General features: G+C 50.7%; 10 non-coding genes and 3 pseudogenes across 10 annotated transcripts; 4 read left to right on the forward strand and 9 right to left on the reverse strand.

Moving 5' to 3' along the window:
* Positions 1-3,381: 3,381 nt before the first annotated feature.
* LOC148633038 (U4 spliceosomal RNA) lies at positions 3,382-3,523 on the reverse strand. The gene has a single exon (XR_015934100.1). It is a non-coding gene; the product is annotated as a U4 spliceosomal RNA (small nuclear RNA).
* A 1,292-nt stretch (positions 3,524-4,815) lies between these two features.
* Positions 4,816-4,934, forward strand: LOC148633039 (5S ribosomal RNA). Its single transcript, XR_015934132.1, has one exon. It is a non-coding gene; the product is annotated as a 5S ribosomal RNA (ribosomal RNA).
* A 636-nt stretch (positions 4,935-5,570) lies between these two features.
* On the reverse strand, positions 5,571-5,706 carry LOC148633040 (U1 spliceosomal RNA; annotated as a pseudogene).
* Positions 5,707-13,554: 7,848 nt separating this feature from the next.
* LOC148633041 (U1 spliceosomal RNA) lies at positions 13,555-13,718 on the reverse strand. The gene has a single exon (XR_015934120.1). It is a non-coding gene; the product is annotated as a U1 spliceosomal RNA (small nuclear RNA).
* A 1,806-nt stretch (positions 13,719-15,524) lies between these two features.
* On the forward strand, positions 15,525-15,643 carry LOC148633042 (5S ribosomal RNA; annotated as a pseudogene).
* Positions 15,644-16,282: 639 nt separating this feature from the next.
* LOC148633043 (U1 spliceosomal RNA) lies at positions 16,283-16,417 on the reverse strand (annotated as a pseudogene).
* Positions 16,418-21,714: 5,297 nt separating this feature from the next.
* On the forward strand, positions 21,715-21,828 carry LOC148633044 (U5 spliceosomal RNA). The gene has a single exon (XR_015934154.1). It is a non-coding gene; the product is annotated as a U5 spliceosomal RNA (small nuclear RNA).
* A 233-nt stretch (positions 21,829-22,061) lies between these two features.
* LOC148633045 (U4 spliceosomal RNA) lies at positions 22,062-22,203 on the forward strand. The gene has a single exon (XR_015934116.1). It is a non-coding gene; the product is annotated as a U4 spliceosomal RNA (small nuclear RNA).
* A 704-nt stretch (positions 22,204-22,907) lies between these two features.
* Positions 22,908-23,024, reverse strand: LOC148633046 (U5 spliceosomal RNA). The gene has a single exon (XR_015934149.1). It is a non-coding gene; the product is annotated as a U5 spliceosomal RNA (small nuclear RNA).
* Positions 23,025-23,415: 391 nt separating this feature from the next.
* Positions 23,416-23,532, reverse strand: LOC148633047 (U5 spliceosomal RNA). The gene has a single exon (XR_015934141.1). It is a non-coding gene; the product is annotated as a U5 spliceosomal RNA (small nuclear RNA).
* A 391-nt stretch (positions 23,533-23,923) lies between these two features.
* On the reverse strand, positions 23,924-24,040 carry LOC148633048 (U5 spliceosomal RNA). The gene has a single exon (XR_015934150.1). It is a non-coding gene; the product is annotated as a U5 spliceosomal RNA (small nuclear RNA).
* Positions 24,041-24,430: 390 nt separating this feature from the next.
* LOC148633049 (U5 spliceosomal RNA) lies at positions 24,431-24,547 on the reverse strand. Its single transcript, XR_015934142.1, has one exon. It is a non-coding gene; the product is annotated as a U5 spliceosomal RNA (small nuclear RNA).
* A 391-nt stretch (positions 24,548-24,938) lies between these two features.
* Positions 24,939-25,055, reverse strand: LOC148633050 (U5 spliceosomal RNA). Its single transcript, XR_015934153.1, has one exon. It is a non-coding gene; the product is annotated as a U5 spliceosomal RNA (small nuclear RNA).
* Positions 25,056-25,806: the final 751 nt, after the last annotated feature.

A 25,806-nucleotide genomic window follows, 5' to 3' on the forward strand; every position in this document is an offset into this window, starting at 1 on the left:
AATTCCCTTTAGAATTGTCCACAGAATCCTCTGAATCCTCCCTTCTGAATCTTACTGAATCTCACAGGCTCTCTGTGTTGCCTGTTTTTACCTGGAGGAACTTCAGCTCATTGATTGGCTGAAAGTTCCATGGGCATCAGAGTCCCACGTGGGTTACTCGGCCCTACCAGTCCCTGATTGATTGATCAAGGTGAGATATGAGTCACTTAGTCCTGACACTTAGTAATGCAGTCCAGATGTCCAACTGGCACTCCCTAGACAGATAGGCGCCAATGGATGACCATTGATCATGATAGCCAGGCTTAGCTAAGTGCATCCCCCTTTGGGAGCTGTCCTAGGACCTTAAATCACCCTGCATGAATAGTCTCTCTGTGGCTGCACCACAGAGATGAACAGAGAAATGGGGCCTCATTTGGGAAGGCTCAGAACACTTAATTCTGCCTTATTAATAAGCCTCGCCGCTACACACATATATTAATATAATAAATGATTGCTTATGCTTTATAAACAAATCTAATTAAAATAAAAGCTTAAGTTTTGTATTTATCTTGTACCATAGAACATGATTTTCTTTGTATTTCAATCCCACAAAGTGTCCAAATGACGCACTACATGATATAAGGAAGATTATCACATGCATATCGGTATTATCTTTCTTCCGAAAATGCATTCCTTTCATTACCTTTTACTTTTTAAAATGAACTCAAATTGTGTATAATGTAATAATTTAAGTAGAATAGATTCTAATAATATAATGATCCAGTGTGTTGCACTACTTCACTGCTTCACTGCTCTATGCCGTCTGGAAATAAATCCTCAGACTGCTTACTGCCCTGGGCATGTACCAATGAATTACAGGAGCACATCTATTTCTCACTGCGTTGAAGCAGGAGACACACAGTCTCTGCAAACACATCCTAAATACAGTGTTCCAGCACCTTTGACCTCATCCAGAACGTATCATTTCTTGAAAGGGATTGCTGTCCGAATGCACATCTGAATCCCAAACAGAATCTCTAGTAAAATACGATCATTTGTGAAACAGGCAAATGACTGTCTCAGGGGCCCATTCCTCATTGTCAGACATATGTATGCAATGCTTTCACCGTGCATTGAGCAATAGGGATTAAAAACACAGCAGGTAAGGTTAGATGTCATGTTCTATGATCATTTCTTTCAGCATTAGGGACTAAATATACTAAACGTATGATACTAAAATGTTATTTTCACATATATTAATGTAATAAATGATTGCTTATGCTTTATAAATAAATCTAATTAAAATAAAAGCTTAAGTTTTGTATTTATCTTGTCCCATAGAACATGATTTTCTTTGTATTTCAAGCCCACAAAGTGTCCTTTGATCTCTATTCTGTGGTAATCCACGATGACCCCGTTCTTCAGGTGATTCATCATGTCCTCCCTCGCCTGTTGAGAGGCCACCTGATCTCTTCTGCCGTGGCGTGCTTCATACACGCCCTCTTGAAGTGAGCAGGAAGCTGATCAAAAGTATTCAGGCACATCTTGCACACCAGGGGAATCCTCGCGGGTTTCCTTTGAAAATAAATAATACCATCTGTGTATAGAAACAAGCTAAGACTGATTTCTTAAATTATCCTTAAAATTCTCTCTCATAGTTTGAGCATAATGATTTTATTGCATTTATATAAGAATTGCTCATTGCTCCTAAATAAATAATGGTCTCAGTCACAGACTTTCCAATAGAAGCCATTGTGGAGTTCAGCAACTGCAGGTCCTAGAAGTGGGGAAGGAATTTTAAAAGAGAAATTGAATTACAATACAGAAGGAATGGCTGAGGGTTCACTGAAATGTATAAATATACAAATTCCAAAGACTGAGTCCATATAGAAACAACTACTTTTCATTTTCAGTATAAGAAAAAAAAAACATTATCTTCCAAAGCATCATAAAATTGTCCCTTCTTCCAGACTCTACTTCTCTCTTGTAGTAGTATAGCAGACCTTTCCAGGTGAGCAGATCACAGAGTCTGAAATGAGCTTCCTCCATCAAGCAAAGTACCTGAACATGACTCTGTCTTCATAAAAGCGCCCCTGTAATAAAGAAATTAAATCCGAAATCAAGAGGGCAGTTGCCTACTGAAATACAAGAAGTCATCAATTTTAACCTAGCAACACATTAAAGGCTGCATCTATACAAATACGATTCTAGAAATGCTCACCAGATTACGTTTTAAGAAGGAACTGCGCCTCAGGTTCCGCCGAGATCTTAACTCGGATGGCAGGATTCAGAGTCCGGAGTGCGGACTGATGGCGCACGGAGGGTCCATATACTGTGGATCCCTCAGTGATCTTCCGCGTATTCAAACCGCCAGCGTGTGACTCCCCTGTCCCCGTGACCTCATTGCTCTGCTCTCTCCTCTGTGCAGCTGAGCCCGACTCACGGTAAAATGGAAAAAAATATGCCCTCGACGTGAGATTTATTCTGGAGCGAGCCAGTGTTGCGCATAGCTGCCTTCAAAGCAGTTAACCCAGGTTCGATTCCCGGCCAACGCAGTTGCGAATGTTTTCAAATGCTGTCATGAGCCTTGGATTGTGACTAGCAAAGCGAAGCCTTTTGAAAGAGCTAAAGCACTGCAAAACGGAATTGAAGGAGAATCTTACAGGGGATTCTGAGCAGCGTCTGCATACATGCAGTCAGATAAAGGTGCTGAAAGCTTGAGCTACTCTCAATGTCATGCTGCCCTTCCCCGGAGTAAATCTGTTACATTGAAAGAATGCTTCTGGCAGGTTCAAAAAGGGACCCTTGTTAATTGGAGAAATCAATGATTTCGAATGAATTCTGTATGCGTTAAAAGACAGCTATACACAGAAAACATGCAGGACACTGCTCATGATGTTTCCCGAGCCGAAACACAGTGCGTTTTTCCAAGCCATCTGACAAAGCCCGCCCACTGAAAACTGCAGCAGATCGTGTAAAGACGTTCAACTTTGTAACTACTGCACGCACAGGAAGCAGAATAAATTCCTCTTTTCAAACTGTCAAAGGTTTGCTTTGCGAACGCTGCAGGACATCGCACAATCTCTTTTGAATGGGGACAAACGATTTCTTATGGGGCGCAGTAAGTACAGACGTTTAAAATGCTCCACTCATGCCGACGATGCAGCATGAAGAAGCGCAACCTAACGTTTGACAGACAAAAGCCAGGCGCCGCTATGAGCAATATGAAATCATACTGACAGCACACGGCGTTTCGCGCTGACACAAAAGTAATCTCGACAGACGCTGTTCTCTGCATAAAGCTGAAAGAGCTAAAGAGCGTTCCTGTTGACACGTAACAAGCTCGTTTCTTTCTACCATGATATCACCGTGACCAAATCTGTCTTTAAACACCTTGCTCAGTCTCTGACAAGACTGTCAAAAATTGCTTTCGCCGATTGTATTGCAAACCGGCGGAAGCGGGGTATTGGGAAAAGTTTTCAACTAGCAATAATCGCGCCTCGGCTAAACCTCACAGGCTACGATACTGCCACTGCGCAAAGCTGACGGTTGCCAGGCAACCGCGGGGATCCTATGGAAATCGTTATCGATCGTCTCATGGCATGTCGTTGCTATAACGCTTCATATTTGTCGTCTTCTTCTTCTTCTAGCTTGAGGTTTTGAAGAATTTCATGACAGACAAGGGCTCCGTTGGGAACAAAGGGCGTTGTGAGAAAACCGTTGCTTATTTTCAGCAGCAGAAATACAACCCTTTAAATACAAGATGACAGAACAATGACGAAGGGCATGCCGGGAGGAACTCATGCACTACAGAGGAAAGGGGGCGGGCACGTACAGTTCACATTCAAGCCACAAGTACTCTTCTTGGATGTTGCACAAACAAATCCTAACGTCTTGAAAGCATTGCAGCATGTTTGTGTCCCATTTCCCGTGGCTGCGGGACGACTGACACGAACGGACAAACACAATCTGTGGCGTTTAGCGTGACATAGTCTTGCAGGCATCGTGCTGTCTCACTGCAATATTATACCGCTGGAGGAAACAGTCCATCTGGCCATGAAACTCATTTGAACGTCTAGCTACAGCAACTAACAATATCATGATTTATTCAGGATGTGTGGAATCAGCACGTCCCGGAGGCAGCTTCCGAAATCGTGAGCATTCTCTGGTGGTAGGGGCGTTCAAGATGGCGCTCAGGTGGGAGGTAAAGTTTAGTGCTTGGGGAGTTTTTTTGAGTTTTTCATGACCTGAATGTTAATTTTTGCTTTTTTTGACTACAGAAAAATAAGGACTTAACACTAGTTGTTTAAACTTCAGTTATAATTGAAAGAAAAAAAAACGATTTTTTTTTAGGTTTAAAAAGTCCGATATGAGTAACACTGGGAAAAGAAAAGAGAGTGCTGGGTCTTCGAAGGAGAACTCTAAGATACCTCAATCGTATATGTATAGCACTACAAAAAAATCGATGGCAACTAAAGGGAAAAGTGAAGCAGCTGCAGGGGCAGCAACAGGGCGGAGGTGCCGCGCGCCCGGCCGACGTGTTGGACCGGTGCGCTTTACGTGCTGAAATAAACACGCGACAGCCCCGAAATGTTTCCAGAGTGCTGTGCACTGAAGACTTGCCTGGTGCTCCTCCGTGCAGATTGTTTGTCCTCCTCCAGTGCGGGACGAGCCAACACAAGGGAGCGCATTCGCCAACATCCAGGCACGCAATGCGATTTGGAAAGCAGCTCCTTTCCAAAGAGTTGCACACGAACGATCCTTCAGTCCCGCTCGGGGGGCACGGAACCCCCGCCACACACAGCTTCAAGTAGCGAGTCAGGCGCCGGGGCTTTTGCTTACGGCCACACCACCCTGAACACGCCCGATCTCATCTGATCTCGGAAGCTAAGCAGCGTCGGTCCTGGTTAGTACTTGGATGGGAGACTGCCTGGGAATACCAGGTGCTGTAAGCTTTTGCTCTCCCGGCCAGCAGGGGTCGCTGTTGGTGCCGTAGGCTTTGGGAGGAAAACCTGCAGGATGGAAAGGTGATCTATAGCCTCATCTCTAGAGATGTTTTGTTGCTGTGGCATGTGTGTGACCCATATTCAAAAAAAAAAACCCGTCTGTAAAACGAATATCGAAGCTGCCTCTAAATCTGCAAATGAAGATGAGTCGATAAACCACTCGTTTTTCGTATAACTAGACATATATTCATTTGTTACCGATTTCATTCATTGAGCACGGATACAATAGAGGTACAGCCATTCACTGTTTGACATGTCTGCACTGGTACAGAACCGAGCAATCAGAAAACGGGTGAAACTGTCTTTAGACTCAGCATACAGTACCGAGGCCCCCCATGACCAAATAAAGGCTAACCTCGATAATCAGCCTAAAGAACGCAGACTACAGCAAAACGACTGACTTTGAAAAGGGAATGAACGTCCGGAAGGAGTAGTGGAACTAGCTTGAGATGCTTCTCCGGACCCCTAACTAAAAGCCAGCGAGAACCAGCAGCGGCGTCCACTCCTGTCGAACCGGGATCCTTCCGCAGCCACGCAGCTCGTGGTGTCCTAACCCTCCCGTATCTGATTTTGGACCAAGCACATCAGGGGAGAGCGCGAACGCAGTCCCCCACTACCAGAAATTATGCAGTCGAGATTCCCACATTTGGGGAATTCGCAGGGGTCAGCACAGCCGGAGTGCAATGGCCGAGCCTCGCCTTGGGTGAACCGATTTGATTTTTAAGAACTTTATTTTCTTTTCACAAAAAAATACAGGAAATCACAAATCAGAAAGCTTTACATTAATATACATACTTAAAACAGTATATATGATCACATCTCATTACATTTTGACACGGTAACAGTTACATAGCAACAATTTTCTTTTTTTCTGGTGCAAATCACATTCTTTATTTAAACATGATAATGTTTTTCACAGTTTCTTGAGATATTGACCTATGCTCTCTATTTCCCACAGATTTTCTGCTTCCTCCCTCCCTTCTCTCCACAGATCTCTGAGGTAATAGTTCTCTCGGGTGATGAACAGGGCCAGGCTACCTGCTGCCTTGACTGGGACCTCGATGCCTTTGAACAGCCCCATGTTCCTCACTCTCCACAGGGCGTCTTTCCCACTGTTCACCACGGCCCAGATCCTGTCAAACACGTCAGGAGGAAGCTTGACAGGAGAGATGCCGTATATGATGAAAGCAGCGGTCAGGGTAAATTGGGGCGAGAGAGCCTGCAACCAATCTTCAAACTGTGCCCAGAAGGCCTTAGCAAAAAAGCAGGACCACAGGAGATGGGTCACAGTCTCCTCCTCGCCGCAGCCCACCCTAACGCAGCGAGGGCTGGGGGTGAGGCCCCTACGGTACAAGAAAGTTCGTACCGGTAAGCACTGGTGGACGACACTCCAGGCTAAATCTCTGTGAATGTTGCACAGAAATTTAGAGGATGTGTGTTTCCACACCTTCCTTGTTTGGGCTGATGTTAAAATGCCCACAGGGGTCTGCCTATTGTTCTGGGGTGCTACGAAATCTTCCAGTTTTTGGACGCTGACATCTCGGAGGGGAATATGGCCAATTGGGTGAGATCTTAGAAAACTTTTAACTGTCCCATAAATTGCAGGGCATGTGTCAGAGAGTGGGACGTCCAGCTTGGGTCTGACACCCCACACTCTGAACACCTCCCTACCTACCCAGAGCCTGGAAAAATAAGTCCAGGTACGCGCTGCAGGTGCTGTTGCAAAGCCTCTCAGCACAGAGGCCAGGAAAATGCACAGCAGCTTCGTAGCAATATCTGGGACAGACTTCCCCCCTGAGGGTAGCGGCCTGTACATTATTTCCCTTCTGAGTCTTTCCTGCTTCCCACCCCATAGAAATTGAAACATCAATCTCCTCAGCACCGCCGCAACACGGTGTGGGATTGGGAAGGTAGAAGCCAGAAAATTCAAGACAGGCAAGAGCTCGGCTTTGATGACCAGCACCTTCCCTGTCATGGTGAGGTCTCGGTCCTTCCATTGCATCAGTTTTTTGTTTAAGATTGGCAATTTGTTCTGCCAATTTACTGTTCCCATCTCTTCTCCAAAATACACCCCCAGGACCTTAATTCTCTTCCATCCATGTATAGAGATGTCTTTACCTCTCCTCCCCCACTTCCAGGCACTGGTATCCCATTAATGGCCTGATCCTGGCGCAAGGCACAGGCTAAGGGCTCCATAGCCAAAACGAATAACAAGGGGGATAATGGGCAGCCCTGCCTCACCCCTGAACAGACTTCAAAGGGGCGTGATCTATTGCCATTAACCATGACTCTGCTGTTGCTACCTGTGTACAGCAGGTTAATCCACTTTCTCATGATGGGGCCAAACTTCATGTGCTCAAGTACCGATGTTAAGTACTGCCGGTTTAGGCGGTCAAAGGCCTTTTCTAGGTCTACACCTAAAATGCACAGAGGGAGGGAGCGATCCTCAGAGTACAGACAGACATCCCTCAACAAGGCCAGGTTGTCGCTCATCAGGCGTCCTGCTATCCCACAAGTCTGTTCTTTCCCTACCAGTGAGGCCACTACATTTTGTAGGCGCAGGAAAAGGGCTTTGGACAGGATCTTAGTGTCCACGCCTAACAGGCTGAGGGGTCTCCAGTTCTTTATGTCATTTTTTGCTCCTTTCTTAAACAAGAGAGAGATAGTGCCTTCTCTTAAGGAGTCAGGCAGCAATTCTGTCTTGTAGCTTTCCTCGAATAGGAGCAGTAGCGGATCCTGAAGCAGATCCCAAAAGGTGCAATAAAATTCTTTAGGGAGCCCGTCAGCACCCGGAGTTTTCCCCTTCTGTAAGCTCTCCATAGCCTGTCTCAGCTCTTCTACTGTCAAATCCCTCTCAAGTACTTCCCTATCTTCTTCACTCAAAATGTTTTCTAGCTTTGAGGTAAAAAAATGAATATCTTCATCCTTTACCTCTGTAGAGCTGTACAGTCTTGAGTAGAAGGCCTCGGTGCAGGAGAGGATAGCACTCGGCTCTGTTCTCTCTCGTCCCTCCTCATCAACTACACTTTCCATGACAGTCTTGGAGCCTACCACTTTCCTGAAAAAGAAGCGAGTACACTTCTCATTTTCTTCCAAGAACTGCACTCTGCTTCTTAACAGCACTCCTCGACTACTTTCTTCGGCTATGCTCCGGATGTCCTTTTTTAAAAGGGTGATATCCTCGAGCACATCGAAGCCACTGTGCAGCATCGTGTAGAGACGCTGCAGCTGCCTCTGTTTCCTGGCTAGCACTCCTCTCCGTCTGGCAGCAGCCTTCCTTCCCTCAGCCATGAAAAAGGCCTTTGTCCTCACCTTCACCTCCTCCCACCACTCTCCTACTGACCCGTACAGACACTGCAAGGACAGCCACTGTGATAGTTTCTCCTTGTAGCGGGATACTACCCCCTCGTTCTCTAGCAGCTTTGTGTTGAGTTTCCAGAGGCCTGGGCCAAAGACAGTCCCGCCCTGGAGTTCCACTCTACACCCTAAAGCCTGATGATCTGAGAAGAAGACAGGCTGAAGAGTGACCCCAACAACTTTCACTCTCTCTGAGACAAAGCAATAGTCAATTCTGGAGCTGCTATTCCTCCCTGACCATGTATATCCTGCTGTTGTGGGATATATACATCTATATGTGTCTGAGAGTTTAAAGTCTTGAACTAAGTTTTGCAGGGCCAGTGAGCTGGAATCCAATTTTATCGGCGAGCTAGACTGCCTGTCTGTGTGCTCTAAGATACAATTAAAATCCCCTCCCACTATCACGTCTGTGCTGCATAACAATAGGGGGGAGAGTGCCTTGAGTAGCTCCACCCTTCCTCCTACGTCAGTAGGGCAATACACATTGATTAGCCGCAGGTTAACGGTCCCCCATTCCACATCCACACACAGCAACCTGCCATCTATGACCCTCTGAATACTTTTCAATTTGAATGCCCATCCTTTGAAAAGAATGGCCACGCCAGAGGCTCTGTTGTTATTGTCCCCTGACCAAACAGAAGGCCCTTTATCCCACCTATCTTCAAAACTTTTATACCTCTCTTGATAGGCTAAAGCACACTCCTGCAACATCAACACATCTCCCTCTCTCTGCTGGAGGTAATCAAAGACAGACTGGCATTTAACTCTGTCATTGATACCTCTTGTGTTAAGAGAAATTATGTTAAGAGCCATATTACATAAGAAAGTGGAACCAGTCTTTACAAAACACATTTCTCTTCGGTCTCACCTGTTACCTTTTTCTTTTTCTTTTTCTTCTTACCAATTTCCTGCCAGCCATCCTCTGAATGAGCCTTCATCAGGGTGGCAGCAGTAAAAGCGTTCACAGAGTCCATTTCAAGGAAGGGGGTAGAGGGAGGGGTGGAGAGGTTCCAGCTGTCCCCATCGCCATGCTCTCCTTCCTCCTCGCTCGGGGAGAAAACAGAGTCATTTTTTCTTTTCCTCAAGTCCAGCTCCTGGGAGCACTGAGGGGAAAGGGGTGCAGCCGATGCACCAGTCTCCTCTTCCCCCTCACCCACCAGCTGCTGCAGATCCTCCGTGATGGACTGGATGGAGGAGAGGAGGGCATCTGTAGCACTTGCAGAGTCTGAGAAAAGCAGCTCCGCTGAATCCTGGGTATCCTCGCTGGACCCGCTCCACCGGGGGGCCCCACACTGGCCCTCGTTCTGAGGAGCAGGAGTGGGGGAGGGGTCCTCGCTGTTCTCGGGGGTTTTCAAACCCTCGTGCTTGTCTGGTGCAGTCTGCGGTTGTGGGGGCGTAGTGGATTTCTCTTCCACCAGCCCCGGAGCCACAGCAGGACTGATCCTGGCTGGAGGCTGAGAGTCTTTGTCCAACAAGGGTTCTTTGTTTGACTTGTTGTTTGCTTTGGATTTTCGGGCCGGTTTGGCTGAAACAAGCACTGCCTCATCCTTTCTCATTTTGAGTTTATTGGCGTAGGCGTGAGGGCAGTTCTTAAAAACGTGTCCTTCCGAGCCACATAAATTGCACTTTGGCAGCATTGAACAGTCAGAGGCTAAATGTCCCTGTTTGCCACAGGTCTTGCAGCATTTCACAGTGCAGGACGATGCCAGGTGTCCCACAGCACCACAGCGCCGACACACCTTTGGTTGTCCCACATAAAACACATAGCCATTGCAGGCGCCCAGCCGGATTGTAGAGGGCAGGTGCCTTAAGCCTCCATTTACGCTGTCCGGTAGCAAGCGAACCTCGAATTTCCTTGCTCCTGTTTTTATACCATCAACATCTCTAACCTCAGTTCCATGGTGGACGGTGCAGTACTGGTTAAGCCAGGTGTGAATGTCCTCCGTCTTTGCCAGTTCCGAGAACATAACAACATGCACCGTTTTCCTCTCTCTCTGTGTCAGAGGCTGCAAGTTGATCTTCTCAAGTGCAGGAACTTTGCCTCTTTTTGCCTCAAACACATCCACGCATTGTTCAAACAGAGGATAGGTAGCAAATACAACCTCAAATGCTTTCTGACCTGGGAGAGCGAAGATGAAATCCAAGTGCCGAGGTTCAAAGCCAAGTTCCTTCTGTAACACTTTTCTGCTGAACTGCATACGATCCATGAAGAGGTCATCCAAGAGCTCAAAACGTACAGCATTCTTACGGGATCCAAAGGTTGCCATTTCAAAAACCGCAAATCGAACACTGCTTCCAACAAAAGAAAAACAATCCAACTACTCCACCTACAGGCTGATCAAGGTATCTCCCCTGCCAGGTAAGTATAAGTTAAACAGGCCCCTGCAAGCGGCCCGCACCCACAGCACAAATCGCGCAGCCTAGGCCACCTCCTCGCCCCGCACGCCACCGCCTCCTGCTGGGCCCACTCTTTCACACACTCACACGCCACACTAACACTCAAAAGTGTGGGCAAAACGAGAAAACGAGCACGCCGTTTCCTACACATCTGCAGTCGCCGTTGCGCATTCGCAGCATGTCCCGGGATGCAATTCGGCCTCATTTGCATAACTCCAGACCGGCAGATCGCCACGCAAGCTCGCGACGTGCGCCTGCCACACACCGAACAAACCTTTTCAGCAATTTCCAAAAAACAGGCCTGCTCGCCTGCCCACAAGGCTCCGTCTCTTACCTGCTCTCCAGAGCCTGCTGCCTTCTGTGCTTTTCTCTCGGCACCGCTGCAGTGCACACAACTCCTGCAGCGGGAGGGGGGGAGAAAGTTCCCGCGCTCCGCCGCAGGGAAGGCTCGCTCCGTGCGCTCACGTCCTTTCGATGCCAGTCCAACAAGTGCTCCGCATTAGCTGCGTCGGGGCTCCGGCGTGTCGCACCTCACCTCACCTCGCACTGCCCCCTCCTTGAATGTCTGCTGCTGGGCATGCCCCGCTCTCCTCCGCCTTATCTTATCGCGTGTGAGCACCGACAATGGCCACAATGCCGGGGAATGGCACCTGTAAAGTGTTAATTGGGGCACAGGAACAGCCCATCTCGTCTCGGGGGGGCCGGCTTCAGAGACAATACAGCAAACACAGCGGGGCGGGGGAAGAAGACGACACCACACATGCGGGTACATTCAGCTCCGGCGGGAACGAGACATTTGTCGGTCTTTTCAAGTGCCGAGAGCCGAGCAATCCTTCACTTGTATCGTTTCTCCCCGGTGACTAGATCTGGCCCTGCGACTCTCGACTGGGCTCACCCCCGGGGCAGCCCAGCAGGTGTGAGCCTGGCCGGCACCCGGATGGGAGATTCCACCCCGGAAAAGCTCCGGTTGCTGCTGCTCCTGCAAGAGGTGTGACTGGGACCAGTAGGGAGCGCTCACCCTGCGGGCTGTGTGGCTCTCTTACGCCCCAGCCTCCTGATGGCGACATTCTGCTGCACAAACAGGCGCCGTCCTTCGGGGGAGGCGTCAAACCGAGGTCCCGACCCTCCTTGGCCATTAGGAAACCCCAGGGCGTCTCTCAAAAAGAGACGCCGGGGGTGTCCCTCTGGTGTTAGTGCTCCCATTTACCCATCAGTCGGGGTCTCCTCCTAATCCCCGTCTCACCTGTAACAATCAATGACGAGGCCCCCCTGTCCGTGAGATTTAGTACTCGCGCAAGAGACCGGGGGCAGAGCGCGAACGCGGTCACCCGCCCCCCACAAAGTGCGCGCTCCGGGTTCCCTCTCGGGGCCCTGCAACACAGCGGAAGGGCAGCGAGAAGGAGCCTCTTGCTCTGACGCCGCAAGGCCACAAGAGGGCGGAGGCGCCGCGCGCCCGGCCGACGTGTTGGACCGGTGCGCTTTACGTGCTGAAATAAACACGCGAAAGCCCCGAAATGTTTCCAGAGTGCTGTGCACTGGAGGTTTTTGTCTGGTGAAGACTTGCCTGGTGCTCCTCCGTGCAGATTGTTTGTCCTCCTCCAGTGCGGGACGAGCCAACACAAGGGAGCGCATTCGCCAACATCCAGGCACGCAATGCGATTTGGAAAGCAGCTCCTTTCCAAAGAGTTGCACACGAACGATCCTTCACCCCCAGGGCAGCCCAGCAGGTGTGAGCCTGGTCGGCACCCGGATGGGAGATTCCACCCCGGAAAAGCTCCGGTTGCTGCTGCTCCTGCAAGAGGTGTGACTGGGACCAGTAGGGAGCGCTCACCCTGCGGGCTGTGTGGCTCTCTTACGCCCCAGCCTCCTGATGGCGACACTCTGCTGCACAAACAGGCGCCGTCCTTCAGGGGAGGCGTCAAACCGAGGTCCCGACCCTCTTTGGCCATTAGGAAACCCCAGGGCGTCTCTCAAAAAGAGACGCTGGGGGTGTCCCTCTGGTGTTAGTGCTCCCCTTTACCCATCAGTCGGGGTCTCCTCCTAATCCCCGTCTCACCTGTAACAATCAATGACGAGGCCCCCCTGTCCGTGAGATTTAGTACTCGCGCAAGAGACCGGGGGCAGAGCGCGATTAGTACTTGGATGGGAGACTGCCTGGGAATACCAGGTGCTGTAAGCTTTTGCTCTCCCGGCCAGCAGGGTTCGCCGTTGGTGCCGTAGGCTTTGGGAGGAAAACCTGCAGGATGGAAAGGTGATCTATAGCCTCATCTCTAGAGATGTTTTGTTGCTGTGGCATGTGTGTGACCCATATTCAAAAAAAAAAACCCGTCTGTAAAACGAATATCGAAGCTGCCTCTAAATCTGCAAATGAAGATGAGTCGATAAACCACTCGTTTTTCGCATAACTAGACATATATTCATTTGTTACCGATTTCATTCATTGAGCACGGATACAATAGAGGTACAGCCATTCACTGTTTGACATGTCTGCACTGGTACAGAACCGAGCAATCAGAAAATGGGTGAAACTGTCTTTAGACTCAGCATACAGTACCGAGGCCCCCCATGACCAAATAAAGGCTAACCTCGATAATCAGCCTAAAGAACGCAGACTACAGCAAAACGACTGACTTTGAAAAGGGAATGAACGTCCGGAAGGAGTAGTGGAACTAGCTTGAGATGCTTCTCCGGACCCCTAACTAAAAGCCAGCGAGAACCAGCAGCGGCGTCCACTCCTGTCGAACCGGGATCCTTCCGCAGCCACGCAGCTCGTGGTGTCCTAACCCTCCCGTATCTGATTTTGGACCAAGCACATCAGGGGAGAGCGCGAACGCAGTCCCCCACTACCAGAAATTATGCAGTCGAGATTCCCACATTTGGGGAATTCGCAGGGGTCATCACAGCCGGAGTGCAATGGCCGAGCCTCGCTCTGGGTGAACCTCCTTCTTGATCAAGGTATCTCCCCTGCCAGGTAAGTATGAGTTAAACAGGCCCCTGCAAGCGGCCCGCACCCACAGCACAAATCGCGCAGCCTAGGCCACCTCCTCGCCCCGCACGCCACCGCCTCCTGCTGGGCCCACTCTTTCACACACTCACACGCCACACTAACACTCAAAAGTGTGGGCAAAACGAGAAAACGAGCGCGCCGTTTCCTACACATCTGCAGTCGCCGTTGCGCATTCGCAGCATGTCCCGGGATGCAATTCGCCTCATTTGCATAACTCCAGACCGGCAGATCACCATGCAAGCTCGCGACGTGCGCCTGCCACACACCGAACAAACCTTTTCAGCAATTTCCAAAAAATGGGCCTGCTCGCCTGCCCACAAGGCTCCGTCTCTTACCTGCTCTCCAGAGCCTGCTGCCTTCTGTGCTTTTCTCTCGGCACCGCTGCAGCGCACACAACTCCTGCAGCGGGAGGGGGGGAGAAAGTTCCCGCGCTCCGCCGCAGGGAAGGCTCGCTCCGTGCGCACACGTCCTTTCGATGCCAGTCCAACAAGTGCTCCGCATTAGCTGCGTCGGGGCTCCGGCGTGTCGCACCTCACCTCACCTCGCACTGCCCCCTCCTTGAATGTCTGCCGCTGGGCATGCCCCGCTCTCCTCCGCCTTATCTTATCGCATGTGAGCACCGACAATGGCCACAATGCTGGGGAATGGCACCTGTAAAGTGTTAATTGGGGCACAGGAACAGCCCGTCTCGTCTCGGGGGGGCCGGCTTCAGAGACAATACAGCAAACACAGCGGGGCGGGGGAAAAAGACGACACCACACATGCGGGTACATTCAGCTCCAGCGGGAACGAGACATTTGTCGGTCTTTTCAAGTGCCGAGAGCCGAGCAATCCTTCAATTGTATCGTTTCTCCCCGGTGACTAGATCTGGCCCTGCGACTCTCGACTGGGCTCACCCCCGGGGCAGCCCAGCAGGTGTGAGCCTGGCCGGCACCCGGATGGGAGATTCCCCCCTGGAAAAGCTCCGGTTGCTGCTGCTCCTGCAAGAGGTGTGACTGGGACCAGTAGGGAGCGCTCACCCTGCGGGCTGTGTGGCTCTCTTACGCCCCAGCCTCCTGATGGCGACACTCTGCTGCACAAACAGGCGCCGTCCTTCGGGGGAGGCGTCAAACCGAGGTCCCGACCCTCCTTGGCCATTAGGAAACCCCAGGGCGTCTCTCAAAAAGAGACGCCGGGGGTGTCCCACTGGTGTTAGTGCTCCCCTTTACCCATCAGTCAGGGTCTCCTCCTAATCCCCGTCTCACCTGTAACAATCAATGACGAGGCCCCCCTGTCCGTGAGATTTAGTACTCGCGCAAGAGACCGGGGGCAGAGCGCGAACGCGGTCCCCCGCCCCCCACAAAGTGCGCGCTCCGGGTTCCCTCTCGGGGCCCTGCAACACAGCGGAAGGGCAGCGAGAAGGAGCCTCTTGCTCTGACGCCGCAAGGCCACAAGAGGGCGGAGGCGCCGCGCGCCCGGCCGACGTGTTGGACCGGTGCGCTTTACGTGCTGAAATAAACACGCGACAGCCCTGAAATGTTTCCAGAGTGCTGTGCACTGGAGGTTTTTGTCTGGCGAAGACTTGCCTGGTGCTCCTCCGTGCAGATTGTTTGTCCTCCTCCAGTGCGGGACGAGCCAACACAAGGGAGCGCATTCGCCAACATCCAGGCACGCAATGCGATTTGGAAAGCAGCTCCTTTCCAAAGAGTTGCACACGAACGATCCTTCAGTCCCGCTCGGGGGGCACGGAGCCCCCGCCACACACAGCTTCAAGTAGCGAGTCAGGCGCCTTGGTTTTCGGTTACGGCCACACCACCCTGAACACGCCTGATCTTGTCTGAGCTTGGAAGCTAAGCAGGGTTGGGCCTGGTTAGTACTTGGATGGGAGACCGCCTGGGAATACCAGGTGCTGTAAGCTTTTGCTCTCCCAGCCAGCAGGGGTCGCCGTTGGTTCCGTAGGCTTTGGGAGGAAAACCTGCAGGATGGAAAGGTGATCTATAGCCTCATCTCTAGAGATGTTTTGTTGCTGTGGCATGTGTGTGACCAGTATTAAAAAAAAAAACCCGTTTGTAAAACGAATATCGAAGCTGCCTCTAAATCTGCAAATGAAGACAAGTCGATAAACCACTTGTTTTTCGTATAACTAGACATATATTCATTTGTTACTGATTTCATTCATTGAGCACGGATACAATAGAGGTACAGCAATTCACTGTTTGACATGTCTGGTACAGAACCTACAGAACCGAGCAATCAGAAAACGGGTGAAACTGTCTTTAGACTCAGCATACAGTACCGAGGCCCCCCATGACCAAATAAAGGCTAACCTCGATAATCAGCCTAAAGAACGCAGACTACAGCAAAACGACTGACTTTGAAAAGGGAATGAACGTCCGGAAGGAGTAGTGGAACTAGCTTGAGATGCTTCTCCGGACCCCTAACTAAAAGCCACCGAGAACCAGCAGCGGCGTCGACTCCTTTCGAACCGGGATCCTTCCGCAGCCACGCAGCTCGTGGTGTCCTAACCCTCCCGTATCTGATTTTGGACCAAGCACATCAGGGGAGAGCGCGAACGCAGTCCCCCACTACCAGAAATTATGCAGTCGAGATTCCCACATTTGGGGAATTCGCAGGGGTCAGCACAGCCGGAGTGCAATGGCCGAGCCTCGCCCTGGGTGAACCGATTTAGATTTTTAAGAACTTTATTTTCTTTTCACAAAAAAATACAGGACATCACAAATCAGAAAGCTTTACATTAATATACATACTTAAAAAAGTATATATGATCACATCTCATTACATTTTGACACGGTAACAGTTACATAGCAACAATTTTCTTTTTTTCTGGTGCAAATCACATTCTTTACTTAAACTTGATAATGTTTTTCACAGTTTCTTGAGATATTGACCTATGCTCTCTATTTCCCACAGATTTTCTGCTTCCTCCCTCCCTTCTCTCCACAGATCTCTGAGGTAATAGATTTCTCTCAGGTGATGAACAAGGCCAGGCTACCTGCAGCCTTGACTGGAATCTTGATGCCTTTGAACAGCCCCATGTTCCTCACTCTCCACAGGGCATCTTTCCCACTGTTCACCACGGCCCAGATCCTGTCAAACACGTCAGGAGGAAGTTTGACAGGAGAGATGCCGTATATGACGAAAGCAGCAGTCAGGGTAAATTGGGACGAGAGAGCCTGCAACCAATCTTCAAACTGTGCCCAGAAGGCCTTTGCAAAAAAGCAGGACCACAGGAGATGGGATACAGTCTCCTCCTCGCCGCAGCCCACCCTAACGCAGCGAGGGCTGGGGGTGAGGCCCCTACGGTACAAGAAAGTTCGTACCGGTAAGCACTGGTGGACGACACTCCAGGCTAAATCTCTGTGAATGTTGCACAGAAACTTAGAGGATGTGTGTTTCCACACCTTCCTTGTTTGGGCTGATGTTAAAATGCCCACATGGGTCTGCCTATTGTTCTGGGGTGCAACGAAATCTTCCAGTTTTTGGACCCTGACATCTCGGAGGGGAATATGGCCAATTGGGTGAGATCTTAGAAAACTTTTAACTGTCCCATAAATTGCAGGGCATGTGTCAGAGAGTTGGACGTCCAGCTTGGGTCTGACACCCCACACTCTGAACACCTCCCTACCTACCCAGAGCCTGGAAAAATAAGTCCAGGTACGCGCTGCAGGTGCTGTTGCAAAGCCTCTCAGCACAGAGGCCAGGAAAATGCACAGCAGCTTCGTAGCAATATCTGGGACAGACTTCCCCCCTGAGGGTAGCGGCTTGTACATTATTTCCCTTCTGAGTCTTTCCTGCTTCCCACCCCATAGAAATTGAAACATCAATCTCCTCATCACCGCCGCAACACGGTGTGGGATTGGGAAGGTAGAAGCCAGAAAATTCAAGACAGGCAAGAGCTCGGCTTTGATGACCAGCACCTTCCCTGTCATGGTGAGGTCTCGGTTCTTCCATTGCATCAGTTTTTTGTTTAAGATTGGCAATTTGTTCTGCCAATTAACTGTTCCCATCTCTTCTCCAAAATACACCCCCAGGACCTTAATTCTCTTCTCTTGCAGCCTGAGATCATGTCCTTCTTTTGGCTCCCTCCAGTTCTGATAAAAAATCTCACTCTTAGATTTGTTAATTTTTGCGGAGGAAGCCAAAGAGAAACGATCACAGCACTGCAGAGCTCTGCTAATTGAGGCATTGTCAGAGAGGAGCAGGGTGACGTCATCCATGTATAGAGATGTCTTTACCTCTCCTCCCCCACTTCCAGGCACTGGTATCCCATTAATGGCCTGATCCTGGCGCAAGGCACAGGCTAAGGGCTCCATAGCCAAAACGCATAACAAGGGGGATAATGGGCAGCCCTGCCTCACCCCTGAACAGACTTCAAAGGGGCGTGATCTATTGCCATTAACCATGACTCTGCTGTTGCTACCTGTGTACAGCAGGTTAATCCACTTTCTCATGATGGGGCCAAACTTCATGTGCTCAAGTCCCGATGTTAAGTACTGCCGGTTTAGGCGGTCAAAGGCCTTTTCTAGGTCTACACCTAAAATGCAAAGAGGGAGGGAGCGATCCTCAGAGTACAGACAGACATCCCTCAACAAGGCCAGGTTGTCGCTCATCAGGCGTCCTGCTATCCCACAAGTCTGTTCTTTCCCTACCAGTGAGGCCACTACATTTTGTAGGTGCAGGAAAAGGGCTTTGGACAGGATCTTAGTGTCCAAGCCTAACAGGCTGAGGGTCTCCAGTTCTTTATGTCATTTTTTGCTCCTTTCTTAAACAAGAGAGAGATAGTGCCTTCCCTTAAGGAGTCAGGCAGCAATTCTGTCTTATAGCTTTCCTCGAATAGGAGCAGTAGCGGATCCTGAAGCAGATCCCAAAAGGTGCAATAAAATTCTTTAGGGAGCCCGTCAGCACCTGGAGTTTTCCCCTTCTGTAAGCTCTCCATCGCCTGTCTCAGCTCTTCTACTGTCAAATCCCTCTCAAGTACTTCCCTATCTTCTTCACTCAAAACGTTTTCTAGCTTTGAGGTAAAAAAATGAATTTCTTCATCCTTTAGCTCTGTAGAGCTGTACAGTCTTGAGTAGAAGGCCTCGGTGCAGGAGAGGATAGCACTCGGCTCTGTTCTCTCTCGTCCCTCCTCATCAACTACACTTTCCATGACAGACTTGGAGCCTACCACTTTCCTGAAAAAGAAGCGAGTACACTTCTCATTTTCTTCCAAGAACTGCACTCTGCCTCTTAACAGCACTCCTCGACTACTTTCTTCGGCTATGCTCCGGATGTCCTTTTTTAAAAGGGTGATATCCTCGAGCACATCGAAGCCACTGTGCAGCATCGTGTAGAGACGCTGCAGCTGCCTCTGTTTCCTGGCTAGCACTCCTCTCCGTCTGGCAGCAGCCTTCCTTCCCTCAGCCATGAAAAATGCCTTTGTCCTCATCTTCACCTCCTCCCACCACTCTCCTACTGACCCGTACAGACACTGCAAGGACAGCCACTGTGATAGTTTCTCCTTGTAGCGGGATACTACCCCCTCGTTCTCTAGCAGCTTTGTGTTGAGTTTCCAGAGGCCTGGGCCAAAGACAGTCCCGCCCTGGAGTTCCACTCTACACCCTAAAGCCTGATGATCTGAGAAGAAGACAGGCTGAAGAGTGACCCCAACAACTTTCACTCTCTCTGAGACAAAGCAATAGTCAATTCTGGAGCTGCTATTCCTCCTTGACCATGTATATCCTGCTGTTGTGGGATATATACATCTATATGTGTCTGAGAGTTTAAAGTCTTGAACTAAGTTTTGCAGGGCCAGTGAGCTGGAATCCAATTTTATCGGAGAGCTAGACTGCCTGTCTGTGTGCTCTAAGATACAATTAAAATCCCCTCCCACTATCACGTCTGTGCTACTTAACAATAGGGGAGAGAGTGCCTTGAGTAGCTCCACCCTTCCTCCCACGTCAGTAGGACAATACACATTGATTAGCCGCAGGTTAACGGTCCCCCATTCCACATCCACACACAGCAACCTGCCATCTATGACCCTCTGAATACTTTTCAATTTGAAAGCCCATCCTTTGAAAAGAATGGCCACGCCAGAGGCTCTGTTGTTATTGTCCCCTGACCAAACAGAAGGCCCTTTATCCCACCTATCTTTAAAGCTTTTATACCTCTCTTGATAGGCTAAAGCACACTCCTGCAACATCAACACATCTCCCTCTCTCTGCTGGAGGTAATCAAAGACACACTGGCATTTAACTCTGTCATTGATACCTCTGGTGTTAAGAGAAATTATGTTTAGAGCCATTTTACATAAGAAAGTGGAACCAGTCTTTACAAAACACATTTCTCTTCGGTCTCACCTGTTACCTTCTCTTTCTTTTTCTTCTTACCAATTTCCTGCCAGCCATCCTCTGAATGAGCCTTCATCAGGGTGGCAGCAGTAAAAGCGTTCACGGAGTCCATTTCAAGGAAGGGGGTAGAAAGAGGGGTGGAGGGGTTCCAGCTGTCCCCATCGCCATGCTCTCCTTCCTCCTCGCTCGGGGAGAAAACAGAGTCATTTTTCCTTTTCCTCAAGTCCAGCTCCTGGGAGCACTGAGGGGAAAGGGGTGCAGCCGATGCACCAGTCTCCTCTTCCCCCTCACCCACCAGCTGTTGCAGATCCTCCGTGACGGACTGGATGGAGGAGAGGAGGGCATCTGTAGCACTTGCAGAGTCTGAGAAAAGCAGCTCCGCTGAATCCTGGGTATCGTCGCTGGACCCGCTCCACCGGGGGGCCCCACACTGGCCCTCGTTCTGAGGAGCAGGAGTGGGGGAGGGGTCCTCGCTGTTCTCGGGGGTTTTCAAACCCTCGTGCTTGTCTGGTGCAGTCTGCGGTTGTGGGAGCGTAGTGCATTTCTCTTCCACCGGCCCCGGAGCCACAGCAGGACTGATCCTGGCTGGAGGCTGAGACTCTTTGTCCAACAAGGGTTCTTTGTTTGACTTGTTGTTTGCTTTGGCTTTTCGGGCCGGTTTGGCTGAAACAAGCACTGCCTCATCCTTTCTCATTTTGAGTTTATTGGCGTAGGCGTGAGGGCAGTTCTTAAAAACGTGTCCTTCCGAGCCACATAAATTGCACTTTGGCAGCATTGAACAGTCAGAGGCTAAATGTCCCTGTTTGCCACAGGTCTTGCAGCATTTCACAGTGCAGGACGATGCCAGGTGTCCCACAGCACCACAGCGCCGACACACCTTTGGTTGTCCCACATAAAAAACATAGCCATTGCAGGCGCCCAGCCGGATTGTAGAGGGCAGGTGCCTTAAGCCTCCATTTACATTGTCCGGTAGTAAGCGAACCTCGAATTTCCTTGCTCCTGTTTTTATACCGTCAACATCTCTAACCTCAGTTCCATGGTGGACGGTGCAGTACTGGTTAAGCCAGATGTGAATGTCCTCCGTCTTTGCCAGTTCCGAGAACATAACAACATGCACCGTTTTCCTCTCTCTCTGTGTCAGAGGCTGCAAGTTGATCTTCTCAAGTGCAGGAACTTTCCCTCTTTTTGCCTCAAAGACATCCACGCATTGTTCAAACAGAGGATAGGTAGCAAATACAACCTCAAATGCTTTCTGACCTGGGAGAGCAAAGATGAAATCCAAGTGCCGAGGTTCAAAGCCAAGTTCCTTCTGTAACACTTTTCTGCTGAACTGCATACGATCCATGAAGAGGTCATCCAAAAGCTCAAAATGTACAGCATTCTTGCGGGATCCAAAGGTTGCCATCTCAAACTGCAAAACAAACACTGCTTCCACAAAACAAGAAAACAATCCAACTACTCCAACTACAGGCTGATCAAGGTATCTCCCCTGCCAGGTAAGCCGAGAGCCGCAGGCGATGAGCCCGGAGCTGAACGGGCCCCACTGGCTCGTTTGTAAGGCCAGGTGCATTGCCAACCACGACCGGCAGGGCAGAGGCCTTGAAGGCAGCCTGGGCTCCTGCAGCTGTCCAGCCACGCACTCTGGTTTCTCTTCATCTCGTACAAATCTTTTGCCTTTTACTAAAGATTTCCATGGAGAAGAGCATGAATGAGTTCCATACAATTTTTGTGCTTTCCTGCCTTCGGGTGGGGCGCAGCTGGGCTGGTCAAAGAGAGAAAACAAAACCGCTCACAATCGCTCTTATTACGGCGACTGTGGCTGTCTGCTCTGCCAGTCCTCGGTCTCCGCCTGTCTGATTGGCGCTCTTTTCTTTGGGGGGCGGGAAGTGTCCGGCCGCAAATATGAAGCGTTACAGCAACGACATGCCATGAGACGATTGATAACGATTTCCATAGGATCCACGCGGTTGCCTGGCAACCGTCAGCTTTGCGCAGTGGCAGTATCGTAGCCTTTGAGGTTTAGCCGATGCGCGATTATTGCTAGTTGAAAACTTTTCCCAATACCCCGCTTCCGCCGGTTTGCAATACAATTAGCGAAAGCAATTCTTGACAGTCTCGTCAGAGACTGAGCAAGGTGTTTAAAGACAGATTTTGTCATGGTAACATCATGGTAGAAAGAAACAAGCTTGTTACGTCTCAACAGAAACACTCTTTAGCTCTTTCAGCGTTATGCAGAGAACAGCGTCTGTCGAGATCACTTTTGAGTCAGCGCGAAACGCTGTGTGCTGTCAGTTTGATTTCATATTGCTCGTAGCGGCGCCAGGCTTTTGTCTGTCAAACGTTAGGTTGCGCTTCTTCATGCTGCATTGTCGGCATGAGTGGAGCTTTTTAAACGTCTGTACTTACTGCGCCTCATAAGAAATCGTTTGTCCCCGTTCAAAACAGATTGTGCGATGTCCTGCAGCGTTCGCAAAGCAAACCTTTGACAGTTTGAAAGAGGAATTTATTCTGCTTCCTGTGCGTGCAGTAGTTACAAAGTTGAACGTCTTTACACGATCTGCCGCAGATCTTACAAACGAGCCAGTGGGGCCCGTTCAGCTCCGGGCTCATCGCCTGCGGCTCACTGTGCCGGAAACGACGCACTCTGGGAAGCCGCTATGCAAAGCGAGGTCCCAAGATCCCCTGCGGCCGGACACTTCCCGCCCCCCAAAGAAAAGAGCGCCAATCAGACGGCCGGAGACCATGGACTCGCGGAGCAGACTGCCACAATCGCCATAACAAGACCGATTGCGGGCGTTTTTGTTTTCTCTCTTTGACCAGCCAGGCTGCGCCCCACCCGAAGGCAGGGAAGCACAAAAATTGCATGGAACGCATTCATGCTCCTCTCCACGGAAATCTTTAGTAAAAGGCGAAAGATTTGTACGAGATGAAGAGAAACCAGAGTGCGTGGCTGCACAGCTGCAGGAGCCCAGGCCTCCTTCAAAGCCTCTGCGCTGCCGGTGGTGGTTGGCAATGCACCTGGCCTTACAAACTAGCCAGTGGGGCCCGTTCAGCTCCGGGCTCATCGCCTGCGGCTCACGGCTTGCGAGCGTGACCAATCCGTGCGATAACTCGGAAAACACCCGGCCACACTGTGCCGGAAACGACGCACTCTGGGAAGCCGCTATGCAAAGCGAGGTCCCAAGATCCCCTGCAGCCGGACACTTCCCAACCCCCAAAGAAAAGAGCGCCAATCAGACGGCCGGAGACCGAGGACTCGCGGAGCAGACTGCCACAATCGCCATAACAAGACCGATTGCGAGCGTTTTTGTTTTCTCTCTTTGACCAGCCAGGCTGCGCCCCACCAGAAGGCAGGGAAGCACAAAAATTGCATGGAACTCATTCATGCTCCTCTCCACGGAAATCTTTAGTAAAAGGCGAAAGATTTGTACGAGATGAAGAGAAACCAGAGTGCGTGGCTGCACAGCTGCAGGAGCCCAGGCCGCCTTCAAGGCCTCTGCCCTGCCGGTCGTGGTTGGCAATACACCTGGCCTTACAAACGAGCCAGTTGGGCCCGTTCAGCTCCGGGCTCATCGCCTGCGGCTCACGGCTTGCGAGCGTGCCAAATCCGTGCGATAACTCGGAAAACACCCGGCCACACTGTGCCGGAAACGACGCACTCTGGGAAGCCGCTATGCAAAGCGAGGTCCCAAGATCCCCTGCGGCCGGACACTTCCCGCCCCCCAAAGAAAAGAGCGCCAATCAGACGGCCGGAGACCGTGGACTCGCGGAGCAGACTGCCACAATCGCCATAACAAGACCGATTGCGGGCGTTTTTGTTTTCTCTCTTTGACCAGCCAGGCTGCGCCCCACCCGAAGGCAGGGAAGCACAAAAATTGCATGGAACGCATTCATGCTCCTCTCCACGGAAATCTTTAGTAAAAGGCGAAAGATTTGTACGAGATGAAGAGAAACCAGAGTGCGTGGCTGCACAGCTGCAGGAGCCCAGGCCGACTTCAAAGCCTCTGCGCTGCCGGTCGTGGTTGGCAATGCACCTGGCCTTACAAACTAGCCAGTGGGGCCCGTTCAGCTCCGGGCTCATCGCCTGCGGCTCACGGCTTGCGAGCGTGACCAATCCGTGCGATAACTCGGAAAACACCCGGCCACACTGTGCCGGAAACGACGCACTCTAGAAGCCGCTATGCAAAGCGAGGTCCCAAGATCCCCTGCAGCCGGACACTTCCCAACCCCCAAAGAAAAGAGCGCCAATCAGACGGCCGGAGACCGAGGACTCGTGGAGCAGACTGCCACAATCGCCATAACAAGACCGATTGCAAGCGTTTTTGTTTTCTCTCTTTGACCAGCCAGGCTGCGCCCCACCCGAAGGCAGGGAAGCACAAAAATTGCATGGAACTCATTCATGCTCCTCTCCACGGAAATCTTTAGTAAAAGGCGAAAGATTTGTACGAGATGAAGAGAAACCAGAGTGCGTGGCTGCACAGCTACAGGAGCCCAGGCCGCCTTCAAAGCCTCTGCGCTGCCGGTCGTGGTTGGCAATGCACCTGGCCTTACAAACTAGCCAGTGGGGCCCGTTCAGCTCCGGGCTCATCGCCTGCGGCTCACGGCTTGCGAGCGTGCCGAATCCGTGCGATAACTCGGAAAACACCCGGCCACACTGTGCCGGAAATGACGCACTCTGGGAAGCCGCTATGCAAAGCGAGGTCCCAAGATCCCCTGCGGCCGGACACTTCCCGCCCCCCAAAGAAAAGAGCGCCAATCAGACGGCCGGAGACCGTGGACTCGCGGAGCAGACTGCCACAATCGCCATAACAAGACCGATTGCGGGCGTTTTTGTTTTCTCTCTTTGACCAGCCAGGCTGTGCCCCACCCGAAGGCAAGGAAGCACAAAAATTGCATGGAACGCATTCATGCTCCTCTCCACGGAAATCTTTAGTAAAAGGCGAAAGATTTGTACAACATGAAAAGAAACCAGAGTGCGTGGCTGCACAGCTACAGGAGCCCAGGCCGCCTTCAAAGCCTCTGCGCTGCCGGTCGTGGTTGGCAATGCACCTGGCCTTACAAACTAGCCAGTGGGGCCCGTTCAGCTCCGGGCTCATCGCCTGCGGCTCACGGCTTGCGAGCGTGACCAATCCGTGCGATAACTCGGAAAACACCCGGCCACACTGTGCCGGAAACGACGCACTCTGGGAAGCCGCTATGCAGGCAAGGTCCCAAGATCCCCTGCGGCCGGACACTTCCCGCCCCCCAAAGAAAAGAACGCCAATCAGACGGCCGGACCCAACAACCTTGGCGTTATTAGCACCACGCTCTAACCAACTGAGCTAACTGGCCTCGCAACAGTGCCCCTCTCAGTGCTGCAAAAAATCGAACTCAGGGAATTTCTTTTGTCCTCTTTTGAATAGAAAGCCGTGTAATTCAGTGTACGGGCTTTCTTGTGCACTTTCATGGTTCTTGTAACCAAAATCCTACACTGGCCTGAAATGCCCCCCATTTCACAGCATTTTTCAGCTGATTTAAAATGTACCTAAAGGAGAAGCATTTTTGAAGACCATCAATTACCAAGAGCTTTTGTCAAAGGTTTTGGTGGTCATTTTTAATGACCACAGAGCGCTGTGACCTCGGTTTTACATCTCATCCAAAAGACAGCGCCCTCTTACAACACAGCATCTCCGTCACTATACTGGGGCATTGGGACCCGCACAGACCTCAGGGTGAGCGCCCCCCCGCC

This window comes from Lepisosteus platostomus, unplaced genomic scaffold (assembly GCF_059453375.1).
Source record: "Lepisosteus platostomus isolate fLepPlt1 unplaced genomic scaffold, fLepPlt1.hap1 Scaffold_54_H1, whole genome shotgun sequence".
NCBI classification, from domain to species: Eukaryota; Metazoa; Chordata; class Actinopteri; order Semionotiformes; family Lepisosteidae; genus Lepisosteus; species Lepisosteus platostomus.